This window comes from Dama dama, chromosome 5, assembly GCF_033118175.1.
Source record: "Dama dama isolate Ldn47 chromosome 5, ASM3311817v1, whole genome shotgun sequence".
NCBI lineage: Eukaryota > Metazoa > Chordata > Mammalia > Artiodactyla > Cervidae > Dama > Dama dama.
Window position 1 is genome coordinate 20,025,850 of NC_083685.1, and position 13,035 is coordinate 20,038,884.

The following is a 13,035-nucleotide window of genomic DNA, read 5'->3' on the forward strand; positions in this document are numbered from 1 at the left end:
CCTGGTGGTCCAGTGGTTAGGACTTAGCCTTCCAATGCAGGGGATGGGATTTTGATCCCTGATTGGGGCGCTAAGATACATACCTCGCAACTAAAAAAAACACAAAAAGTAAAACAGAAGCCATATTGCAACAAATTCAACAAAGTCTTTAAAAATGGTCCACATCAAAAAAATATATATATTTTTTAAAGTACAAGGCATTAGGAGAACTCTGAATATGAACTGCTTAATTAAGGAGATTAAGGAATTATTGCTAATTAATGTGGGTGTGATAATGGGTATTGTGATTATGTTTAAAGAAAGAGTTATTATCTTTAGGAAATAAATTCTGAAATATATGTAGATGAATTACATATTATTTGGGATGTGATTCAAAGGAGTCCAACAGGAGAAGGGAAAGAAATAGAAAAAGAGAAGTTATGAATTTTTTATTATTGTGGCTGGATTATGAAAACAGGGACCCTCATTGTCCAATTCTCCTGGTTTGTGTATATTTTTTATAATAAAAAGTTAAAGTTGAAAGCAGCTTAAATCTTTACTAGTGGGGAATGAGATAAATTGTGGTGACTCCTTACATACTTAGGAATTCCCTGTCAGTCCAGTGGTTAGGACTCTACCCTTTCACTGCCAAGGGCATGGGTTCAATCCCTGGTTGGAGAACTAAGTTCCCACAAGTTGCATGGAATGGCCCAAAACAAAAGAACAACTATGTGCTTTTTTAAAAGCATTCACCAAAAAAATAAATAAATAAATAAAAATAAAAGCATTCACTCGCAGGACTTCCCTGGTGGTCCAGTGGCTAAGAGTCTGTGCTCCCAATGCAGGGTCCTGGGTTTGATTCCTGGTCCGGGAACAAGATCCCATGTCCCACAACTAAGACCTGGGGTAGCCAGATGAATAATTTTTTTTTTTAAAGCATTCACTTGCATAACACTTTCTTTGGATCAGGCTCCCAAAACACAGGCATACTGGAGTTTGTGTAGAATAATCCCATTTTTGGAAGCTAAAAGACTATATACATATATAGTCTTCTATATCACTGGGTGGAAACGTAAAATGGTTCAACCGCTGTGGAAAACAGTTTGGCAGCTCCTCAAAAACTTAAACATAGAATTGCCACATGACCCAGCAATGCCACTCCCAAGTGTATATACCCAGAAGAACTGAAAATAGGACTCAAAAAATACTTGTACACAAATGCTCCTAGCAGCACTAGTCACAGCAACCAGAGGACGGTATGAAGGTTTATTTTATGTGTCATCAGAGCTGGGCCTTGGTGCCCAGACATGTGGTCAACCACTCTTCAGATTGTGTCTCTGAAGACGTCTATTGGATGAGAGTAACATTTACATTGGTAGACGCTGAGTAAAGCAGAGTGCCCTCAATTTATTTAGTTAGTTATGGCTGCTCTGGGTCTTCTCTGCTGTTCACAGGCTTTCTCTAGTTGCAGCGAGCAGGGGTTATTCTTCCTCCTGTCTCCAGCCTGCCAGCCTAACCTGCAGATTTCAACTTACCAGTCTTAAGGTCACATAAGCCAACTCCTTAAAATAAATTTCTCTCTGTATACATACACACACTGTCAGTTCTGTTTCTCTGAAGAACCCTAGTAGAGATAGAAACAATTCAAATGTTCATCAGTACATGAATGAATAAAAAATTGTGGTAAAAACACACAATGAAAAAAAAACCACAATGGAGTATATTCCATCATTAAAAAAAGGAGTACTGATTCACGGTACAGCGTACGTGCACTTCAAACCTCAAGTGAAAGAAGAGGTATCATTGTATTATTCCCTTTATATGAAACATTCAGAACGTAGAAGTTACAGAGACAGTGGATTAGCATTTTTCAGAGACTGGAGCTAGAGGAGAAAGGGGAGTGACTGCTTAATGGGTACAGGATTACGTTTTGGGGGTGATAATATTTTGGAACTAGACAGAAATGGTGTTTGCACAACAATGTACTATGCCACTGAATTGAACACTCTAAATGGTCATTTTATGTGAACTGTAACTCAATGGAAAAAAAAAAAAAACATGTATGGATTTGAAAAATCTAGAAGATAAGACTGTATACCCTGGAACTCGGTTGTCTGGGCTTTAAGTTAATTCTCTCAATTATTGGCTATGAGATTTTAGGCCATCTTTTTTAAAAAATAATTAATTAATTAACTTGGCTGTGCCAGGTCTTAGTTAGCCACATGCGGGATCTTTAGTTGTGGCACGTGGGATCTGGTTCCCTGACCAGGGTTCTTGGAGTCTTAGCCACTGGACCATTAGGGAAGTCCCTTTAGGCAATCTCTGTTTTCTTTTAACTTTTTATTTTGTATTGGAGGATAGCCGATTAACAAACAATGTTGTGAGAGTTTCAGGCGAACAGTGAAGGGACTCAGCCATACACATGCATGTATCCATTCTCCCCCAAACTCCCTTCCATCCAGGCTGCCACAAAACATTGAGCAGTTCCCTCTGCTGTACAGTAGGTCCTTTGTTGGTTATCCATTTTAAATATAGCAGTGTGTGCATGTCCATCCCAAACTCCCTACCTTTAGGCAATCTTTAAAGGTTCAATTTCCTCATGAGTAAAATGGAAGTGATATTGCCCATGTCATATGATGGTAAAATTGTAAGAGGGAAGAACCTTTGTATTCTATTACAAATCAATCACTAAATGGATGTTCACCTATAAGCTTAAATTATACATAACGGCTCATCTCTAGGAGCCCTGCCTCCCACATAAGGAGAATTAGGTTAAAATACCTTTGTTTAGATCACAGGAAACAACCTGACCAGGCTTGCCTGTGAACAGCTGCAGGAAGAAAGAAATTAACACATCCCCTCAGGAGTCTGACCCCCATCTAGGATCTAGGACTTTATTCCCTTGTTATTTAAAAGCAGACTGGGGGGAACTTGCCTGTTGGTCCAGTGGCTAAGACTCTGCACTCCCAATGCAGCGGGCCCAGGTTCTATCCTTGGTTGCAGAACTAGATCCCACTTTCCACTATACCAGTGTAGCCAAATAAATAAAAATAATAAATATTAAAAAAAAAAAAAAAACCAGCCTGAATTCTAACTGAGGGAAGATGGTTCTTTGGGACTCTAGTCCACCATCTTCTTGATTGGCTGGCTTTCAGATTAAAGTCACTATTCTCTGCCCCCACAACTCATCTCTTGATTTATTGGCCTGTTTGGTGGCAAGCAGTACAAGATTGGACACGGTAACAAAAAGAGTTAATCTATAGAAAGTGCTTAGAGCAGTATGTGACACAGAGTAAACGGTATCTGTGTTTTAACTAATATTCCTATTCTTATCATTATATGCACCAAACTGTTAATAGTACTCTGGAGAGGGGGAAATTTTTGTTTTTTATAATAAAAGAGAGATGTACTTCGATGTATTATAATAAGACTCTCAGAATATCAAGGGGCTGAGCCCCTTGTACAAGGGCTAAACAAAGACAAGTTTCACTGCAAGCTTAAGTTCCTGCCCCATTAAAATAAAGTATCATCTTTGTAAATCCTCTTCTATATTGACTATTTATGGGCCTCTGTGGCAGAACTGGTTGTGTCCCTTGTTAGTCCTGTGTGGCAGGTAGAGCAAATGAACCTTATGAAACGTCAAGCTCTTTGGAGAAGCAGAACAGGTTGGTTTTCATTAACCACTGTCATGTCTGCTCCTTCCCTATCATCTCATTGCCGCATCCTTCTTCCTTCGAGTAGGACTTCTGGGATCAAGAACTTGGATGGCCTTGGTGGTCCAGTGGTTAAGAATCTGCCTTGCAATGCAAGGGGACACCAGTTAAATCGCTGGTCTGGGAAGACCCCACATGCCACGGAGGAACTAAGCCCGTGCATCACAAGTGCTGAGCCCACGCTCCACAACAAGAGAAGTCACTGCAATGAGAGGCCCTCACACCACAACTAGAGAATAGTCCCCGCTCTCTGCAACTAGAGAAAGCCCAAGTGCACTGATGAAGACCCAGTGCAGCCAAAAATAACGTAAATTAAAAAAAACACAACCTCAGATGATAGGCTGTCTTGGTCTTCCCAGTATCTACATGCCCTCTAATTGGCATTGACACTCTGATTTCCTTCTCTGACTAATCCATCTCTGAGTTATGACCATCTCTGAGGTTTGGGAGGATTTGGCTCCACCCCTGGGCTCTAGGAAAGGCCATCTGGCAAATCAGATCTTTTCATCCCTACAGCCACTGTGACAGGCTCAGGTAGGCACAGGACTCCAGGGATGAATGATTCCATTTGGGTTGCTCTAGCAAAATACCACAGCCGGGGAAGCTTATAAACAACAGGAACTTATTTCTCACAGTTCAGGAGGCTGGAAAGTCAAAGATCAAGGTGCCAGCAGAATCACTGGTGAGGGGCCACTTCCTGACTGTTATCTGCTCTTGGTGTCCTCACATGGCAGAAGGGAAAGGGAACTTTCTGGGGTCTCTCTCTCTCTCTTTTTTTTTTTTTTTGCAGTGTGATGGGGGGAGGGGAAGGCAGACCTTGTGGCATGTGAGAATCTTAGTTCCCCAACTTGGGATTGAACCGGTACCCCTGCAGTGGAAGCACAGAGTCTTAACCACTGGACTGCCAGGCAAGTCCCCGATTCAGTTATACATTTCAGTGCCATTTCAAGGGACATCAACACAGCCGTCAAGTTCATCAGAATTGAGGCTGCCACGGAAGGGGTGGCTAGCTCTGGGCTGGAATTCAGGACGGTGTTTGGGAGCCTCATCATCCGTTATGCCAAGAACCCTTCTTTGAAGCAACATCTCTCTCCTAACCATTCTGGACTTGCCTCGCTCGGGAGTGATGGGGGTCCTCTGGCCTTTTCACCATAAGAAGGGTCTGTCTCCACTTCCCATAGTTCTTTCCCCCTTGTCTCTCTGCACTGTTTGTTCCTTTTCCTATGCCTCCCCAGGCAGCCTAGGGAAAGTGGTTGGCTCAGGGTTTGACAGAGAGACAACAAAAGCTGTATTGATTTAAAAATATATGTGGCTTTCCTGGTGACTCGCTGGTAAAGAATCCAATTGCCAATGCAAGAGACATGGGTTCAATCCCTGAGGTGGAAAGATCCCACATGCTTCGGAGCAACTAAGCCGGTAGGTCACAGCTATTGAGCCTGTGCTCTAGAGCCTGGGAGCCGCAACTACTGAACCCATGTTCTGCAACTACTGAAGCCTGAGTACCCTGGAGCTTGTGTTCCACAACAAGAGAAGCCTGAATACCACACCAAAGAATAGCCCCCACTCACTGCAACTAGAGAAAGCCTGCGCGGCCACAAAGACCCAGCACAACAAAAATAGATAAATCAAAAGATACGTTTTTTTCCTAAACCAATTTGAACATCAAAGATCCAAGAGACATGTACCATCTTGCCTATAAAAAAATAATTCTCTGGAGAAGGAAATGGCAACCCACTCCAGTATTCTTGCCTGGAAAAATCCATGGTCAGAGGAGTCTGGCGGGCTGAAGTCCATGGGATTATATGACTGAGCATGTGTGCACGAGGGTGGAGGGAGATGGGTTGGTAGCAATAAACTGGTAGAACTAAAAAAAAAAAAAGAAAAAACAATTCTCGAAGGATATCCATCCTTCAAGAGAGAAAGATGACAAATATAAACTCTTTTTCAGAAAAGAATAAGTGTTTTTCAATTTAGACCAGAGGTAACAGATGAAAAATATATTCGTTTTCAAGATAGCTCATGTAGCTTGGGAATTGATTGGACCCAGTTCAGTTAACCGTTATCACCCATGTGTGTCTCGATCCACTGGTATGTTGAAGTCAGTTTTTGTTTGCTTGTTTGTTTGTTTTGGCTGCACCACACTGCTTGTGGGACCTTAGTTCCCCAACCTGGGCCCTCCCGCAATGAAAGCAGAGAGTCTTAACCATTGGACCGCCAGAGAATTCCCAGAATTCAGTTTCATGTATGGCATGTGTTTGGTAATTTATTGCTAATATGGAACTATTAGAGTTTGAAATTTTACTTACTTAAGCAAATGAGACAGTTTGAAGGTTAGCCCTATGTTTCTCTTTAGACCAGGACTTGTTCTAAGGACTCCAAAGTACTTTCTTCTAGGGGGAAAAAAGGACTCCAGTGACAACCCATTTAACCTGCCATAGTCCATAGCCACCTTCCTTATGTGTGCGTTGTAATTAATTGCAAAAATTGCAAATCACTGGGACTTCCCTTGTGGTCCAGTGGTTAAGAATCCGCCTTCTAATGCAGGGGATGGGGGATTGATCCCTGGTTGGGGAACTAAGATCCCACATGCCTTGGGGCACTTAAGCCTGTGTGCTGCAACTACTAAGCCCACAAACCACAGCCAGAGTCCATGCAATGCCAGGAAAGATCCCACATGACTCAACAAAGACCCTAAGTGCCACAAGTAAAACCCAACTGTCAAATAAATACATATTTTTAAAAATTACAAATTATTATAATGCTTTACATCCTTGCAGTCATTTGGAGATGTCTTCAAACTGTAGATGTGTTTATGAAATCATGCTCTGCAGAGGCATAAGATCCATTGGGCATACCACAGTGGGGAGAAAATGTTAGGAAACATTGGGTAGAACAGGTCTTAACAAACCCCTGGCAGGGCTGCACTAGTGCTGACTCCTATGTGTTCATCAGAACTAATTTGAAAATGACATTCCAATTCAAACTGACTTGAGCAAAAAATGGGAATTTGTTGACTTTTATACAGAGTAGTTGGGGTTTGGGGCTGACTTCAGATGTGGCTGGAATCAGGGGTCAAATATTCTCTATTTCTCAGCTCTGCTGTCCTTCACACTGACTTTATTCTCAAACCACATGTGACGTGATGGCTGCCAGCAATTCTAATGTGAACGTGCTGAGACTCAAGTCCAATGGGAAAGAAAGAGCCTCTTTTCTAGAAGCTCCTTCAAAAGTGTGCTGGTATTCACTCTGACTGATCTCCCCTTGAATCAATTAATGGCTGTTACCAGCAGGACACTATGTGTTGATTGCCTTAGACCTGGGTCATATGCTCCATCTCTGAATGGGGAGTTATAACAGTTCTGTTGAACCACATGGGATAAGTGTGGGGGAGAGAGGAACCCTTCCAGTCCAAAATGAACCTGTTACAGAGAGGGGATGCTAGAAAGGCAAACAACAAATATCCACTCAGCCCCAAGTCAACATCTTAAAAAATGCCCAGAACCAAGTGCTCGGACCTGGTGCACTGGGAAGACCCAGAGGAATCGGGTGGAGAGGGAGGTGGGAGAGGGGATCGGGATGGGGAATACGTGTAAATCTATGGCTGATTCATACCAATGTATGACAAAACCCACTGGAAAAAATAAATAAATAAATAAAAAGCAGAGACATTAAAAAAAAAAAAAAAAAAATGCCCAGAAAGAACCAGAGGAAAGAACATGTCTGGCCAAGTGCAAAGCCAGCCCCAAGGGTGGAAAAATAAAATCCACAATTTCTTGAAAATAAAAAAATAGTGTTAAGACAAAGTATTGTGTGTGGTAAGACGTCACGACTCATTCAAGGAGCCCAGGGCAAATGCTTTCATTCTCTTTGACTGAAGTCTTCTCAGAAAGTGACAGAACAATCCTTCCTCCAGGCTTCATCTGAATGACAGATCTTGCAGCATCACTTCCCCATTGTCTCTTAACCAGCTCTCACCTTTGTCCCCTTCCTTCACACGTGCTTTGTTTGAACATCGGTTCCCCTCTTGTGTTAAAGGAAATGACATTGACCAGGGGTCTTGGCCTTCCCCAACCAACAGAAATGACTAGAGGCCAGACAAAAAATTCAGGCAAGGCTTTATTGGGGTCCCTGCTGCAGCAGAGGAGAGTGGGAACAAGTAACAGCTTCCCTTTCTTGCTCATTTCCTCAGAGAGGGGGTTGATCTGGTTCCTTATACGTGGTGAGGGTAAGTGTATGTCTAGTGGTCTGTCCAGAGAGGTACCCTAGGTGTTTTGCCCACCCTTTAGGTGGTGTTGTGTGTAGGGGGCATATGTAGTACCCTATTTTTGCTTCCAACACCCTGTTTTTGCTCCCAGCTATTGAAATGTGGCAATTGGATTTTTTTTGGCCTTTTTGTATCTTTTGTCCAGAATTTGCCCCAACTACATATGTGCACAGTTATTTTTTAGTCCCTTATAGGTTCTTTGTATTTCATTGTTGGAGGAAAGGTTTGTCCAGGTGCAAGCACTGCAGCAAAGGGCCCCAAGTTCCAGGCTTGTCTCAGAAACGCTGGGATTCCTGATAGTATCATTAGGAATGCACAGAAAATTCTACTGTAGTAAACAGTTGGTGGGGGGGAGTGGGGAGGCGGGGAGGCTGTAGGGATGGGGAGTGTTTGTCTTTCATAATAGGAAGCTCTAGAAGGAGGACAGTCAAGAGCTGATACAATGACTCAACAATGCTATCCAGAACATAGGCTGTTTATGTTTCCAGTGCAAGATCCTTAGAAGGTGAAAGATGGTTGTAAGCCATCCTCATGGTGGCAAGATGGCTTATGTTCATGTTTCAGTTGGAAAGAAGACAGAAAATTCGACTTTGCCTTTTGTTTTTAAATGAGGAATTGCCTTTTTATTTAAGAATGTTAAGTGATAAATTAAAAAAAAAAAAAACCAGAGAATTCCCTGGTAGTCCTGCGGTTCAGTTCAGTTCAGTTTAGCTGCTCAGTCATGTCCAACTCTTTGTGACCCCATGGACTGCAGCATGCCAGGCCTCCCTGTCCATCACCAACTCCCAGAGCTTACTCAAAATCATGTTCACTGAGTCAGTGATGCCATCCAACCATCACACCCTCTGTCGTCTCCTTCTCTTCCTGCCTTCAATCCTTCCCAGCATCAGGGTCTTTTCCAATGAATCAGCTCTTCGCATCAGGTGGCCAAAGTATTGGAGTTTCAGCTTCAACATCAGTCCTTCCAATGAATATTTAGGACTGATTTCCTTCAGGATGGACTGGTTGGATCTCCGTGCAGTCCAAGGGACTCTCAAGAGTCTTCTCCATCACAGTTCAAAAGCATCAATTCCTCAGCGCTCAGCTTTCGTTATAGTCCAACTCTCCCATCCATACATGACTACTGGGAAAACCATAGCTTTAACTAGATGGGCCTTTGTTGGCAAAGTAATGTCTCTGCTTTTTACTATGCTGTCTAGGTTGGTCATAACTTTTCTTCCAAGGAGTAAGCATCTTTTAATTTCATGGCTGCAATCACCATCTGCAGTGATTTTGAAGCCCCCCAAAATAAAGTCTGTCACTGTTTCCATTGCTTCCCCATCTATTTGGCATGAAGTGATGGGACTGGATGCCATGATCTTAGTTTTCTGAATGTTGAGCTTTAAGCCAACTTTTTCACTCTCCTCTTTCACTTTCATCAAGAGGCTCTTTAGCTCTTCTTCACTTTCTGCCATAAGGGTGGTGTCATCTGCATATCTGAGGTTATTGATATTTCTCCCAGCAATCTTGATTCCAGCTTGTGCTTCATCCAGCCCAGCATTTCTCATGATGTACTCTGCATATAAGTTAAATAAGCAGGGTGACAATATATAGCCTTCACGTACTCCTTTCCTGATTTGGAACCAGTTTGTCATTCCGTGTCCAGTTCTAACTGTTGCTTTCTGACCTGCATATGAATTCCTCAAGAGGCAGGTCAGGTGGTGTGGTATTCCCATCTCTTTAAGAAATTTCCACAGTTTGTTGTGATCCACACAGTCAAAGGCTTTGGCATAGTCAAGAAAGCAGGAATAGATGTTTTTCTGGAACTCTCTTGTTTTTCCGATGATCCAATGGATGTTGGCAATTTGATCTCTAGTTCCTCTGCCTTTTCTAAGTCCAGCTTGAACATCTGGAAGTTCCCGGTTCACGTACTGTTGAAGCCTGGCTTGGAGAATTTTGAACATTACTTTGCTAGTGTGTGAGATGAGTGCAATTGTGTGGTAGTTTGAAAATTCTTTGGCATTTCCTTTCTTTAGGATTGGAATGAAAACCGACCTTTTCCAGTCCTGTGGAGTCTTCCAAATTCGCTGGCATATTGAGTGCAGCACTTTCACAGCATCATGTTTTTGGATTTGAAATAACTCAGTTGGAATTCCATCGCCTCCACTATCTTTGTTTGTAGTGATGCTTCCTAAGGCCCACTTGACTTCGCATTCCAGGATGTCTGGCCCTAGGTGAGTTCTCTCACCATCATGGTATCTGGCCCAGTTTCAGTCTCTGGTTGGAGAACTAAGATCCTGTAAGCCATGAGTTGTGGCCGAAAGAAAAAAAAAAGCATGACTCTTGTCCAGTTTTAAGTAAACGTGTCAATATTTTTATTTCATTCCTTAATTAGTATGGGAATCAAGAGATGTGAAAACCAAATTCAAGGGAGAATTTTAAAAAACATGCACACATAGGCATTCATATACACATACAGGAGAATCAGAAATGCTGAAATGAATTTACAAGCAGATGGAAAACTAGTCAACAGAGAAATAATCAATTACAGCGCCACTAGACAGAAGTGATTTGCATTTCTATGGACAAGAGCAAACTGCATGACTATCCATTTTCAAAAACTTACAAAATTGTAAAATAGCACAAAGACAAAGAAAGATAACACTGAAGAGAATGCTAAACAGGACACCCAGTATTCTTTTTTGTCCATTTAAAATCTTTCACAGTGTTTCCCAAGAGAAGAGATGCCCTTCTCAGCACCCACTTACATCTCATTGACCAGAATTGCATCAGTTAGTCTCCTTCACTGCAAGGGAGGCTGGGCAATCAAGCATCTTTAGTTGGACACATGGCTACCTCAAGTAAAACAGGATTCTGTTAGTAAGGTAGTCTGCCTCACCTGTACCCCCACTTGATGTGTTAACAGCACTAGATTTTTATTTTTAGAAATATGTATTTATTTAACCACACCAGATCTTTGTTGCAGCTCATGGGATCTTTGCCTTGTGGGAGATCTTCCTTGCAGTGTGTGTGTGTGTGTGTGTGCGTGTGTGTGTGTGTGTGTGTGTTAGTCGCTCAGTTGTGTCTGACTCTTTGCAGCCCCATGGACTGTAGCCCACCAGGCTCCTCTGTCCATGGAATTCTCCAAGCAAGAATACTGGAGTGGGTAGCCATTCCCTTCTCCAAGGATCTTCCCAACCCAGGGATCGAACCTGGGTCTTCTTCATTTCAGGTGGATTATTAACCATCTGAGCCACCAGGGAAACTCTCCTTGTGGCAAGAGGGATTTTTTTTAGTTTTGGCATGCCGGCTCCTAGTTGCAGCATGCGGGACCTACTCCCCTGTCCAGGGATCGAACCTGGACCCCCTACATTGGGAGTGCAGATTCTCAACCACCTGACCACCAGGGAAGTCCCTAAGGGCCCTAGATTTTGAAATAATTTTTAGCACACATGAGTATGAGGATGGCTGGAGTAAACTGTCTATTGGTTTTGATACTTCAGCATCATTCCCTCTTCTGATCACAGTGCCTCAAATTTCCTTTGGGATGTAACCTGTTTCCACATTCCAAACCCAGTTCCAAAAATGGACACTTGACTCAGGGCTTGGCTAGTTATGGTGACTGATTTAGGAACGGATGTGATTGGAAACAAGCCCATCAGATTCAACCTTTGGAATTTAATTGGAACAAAACTATAACTTATACTAGAAATATAGTAATACTTAAGGCTGAAAGATATTTAGTCAATTTCCTGACAATGTTTAGTCTTCAACTGGATTCCTGTATTCTTTGCAATAATTTCCCTGCCTCTCAGAGTCTGTGGCTTCCTGGAGAGAAACCACTGTGATGTTTCTTTACTTAATAGGTTGTTCCTCCTTCTGGTACCTGAATGCTGACAGATTGTGACGAGTGCGTGAGGAAGTACAGCTCTGGGATGGAATGCCAGCAATGTCAGGCAGAGTTCACCTAGAGAATAGAACCCTATCTAAGTATTTATAGCAGAGGGGAATTTCATTCAGGGCTTTAAAAGCTAAACAGAGATGGTGAAGCCACTCAGAAATTAGCAGCAAGAAGCCATCAATCACCACTGGTAGGCTAGAGACTAGATCTAGGGAGGGGGTGATGTTACAGGAGCCCAGAAGCTGAGATGCCTAAATTATGCAGGGGGAGAACCAGCTAGCTACTGCTAGAGATGTTGCCCAAGAAGATGGCATGGTCTCATTACTGCTTCCCATTGACTGAACTAGCTGGAAGCTCAGGAAAAAGAAAGCTTGGGAATTCAGTCATAGGAGTCAGCGCCCCCTTCTCTACAAAGCATAGCAGGAAAAGCATGAGGAATGGCACTGAAGACATTAGGTCTACTACACAGGACTGGCCACTTATCCATATTTCCTCATGTCTAAGATGCCACTGACTGCAAGATGCACCATTAGTTTATGCATCACTAAGAAAGGAAAAATACTGCCAAATTAAACTATGCCACAGTGAAATCCCACGGACAGAGGAGGCTGGCAGGCTACAGTTCATGGGGGTCACAAAGAGTCCGACATGACTTAGTGACTAAAACAACAACAACGCAAAGACTCCATTCCATGCAATACATCTTGATATGAGAGACATGAAAATGTAAAAATACGTATGTCTTAAGATCATTAACATGCTACTAGTTGTGTGTCTTAAACATAGGTAAACAATGCATCCCCATCTTTGAGCTTCGATTTTACCCGCTATTTGTAAATTAGAGACAGTCACTACACTGTAAGGATTTTGTAAGTCTAAGACTGTTAAGCTCAATAAGATCAGGGACTTTGTCTCTTGTTCACTGTTTCCCCAGCATGTAGCACATAGGGCGTTCTCAAGCATCAGTCGTGTCTGACTCTTTGAGACCCCCATGGACCATATAACCTTCCAGTCTCCTCTGTCCATGGAATCTTCCAGGCAAGTATACTGGAGCCGATTGCCATTTCCTACTCCAGGGGATCTTCCCGACCCAGGGATTGAACCCACGTCTGTTGCGTCTCCTGCATTGGCAGGTGGCTTCTTTACCACTATGCCACCTGGGAAGCCCCTGGCTCGCAGTGAGAACCCAAGTTTTATGA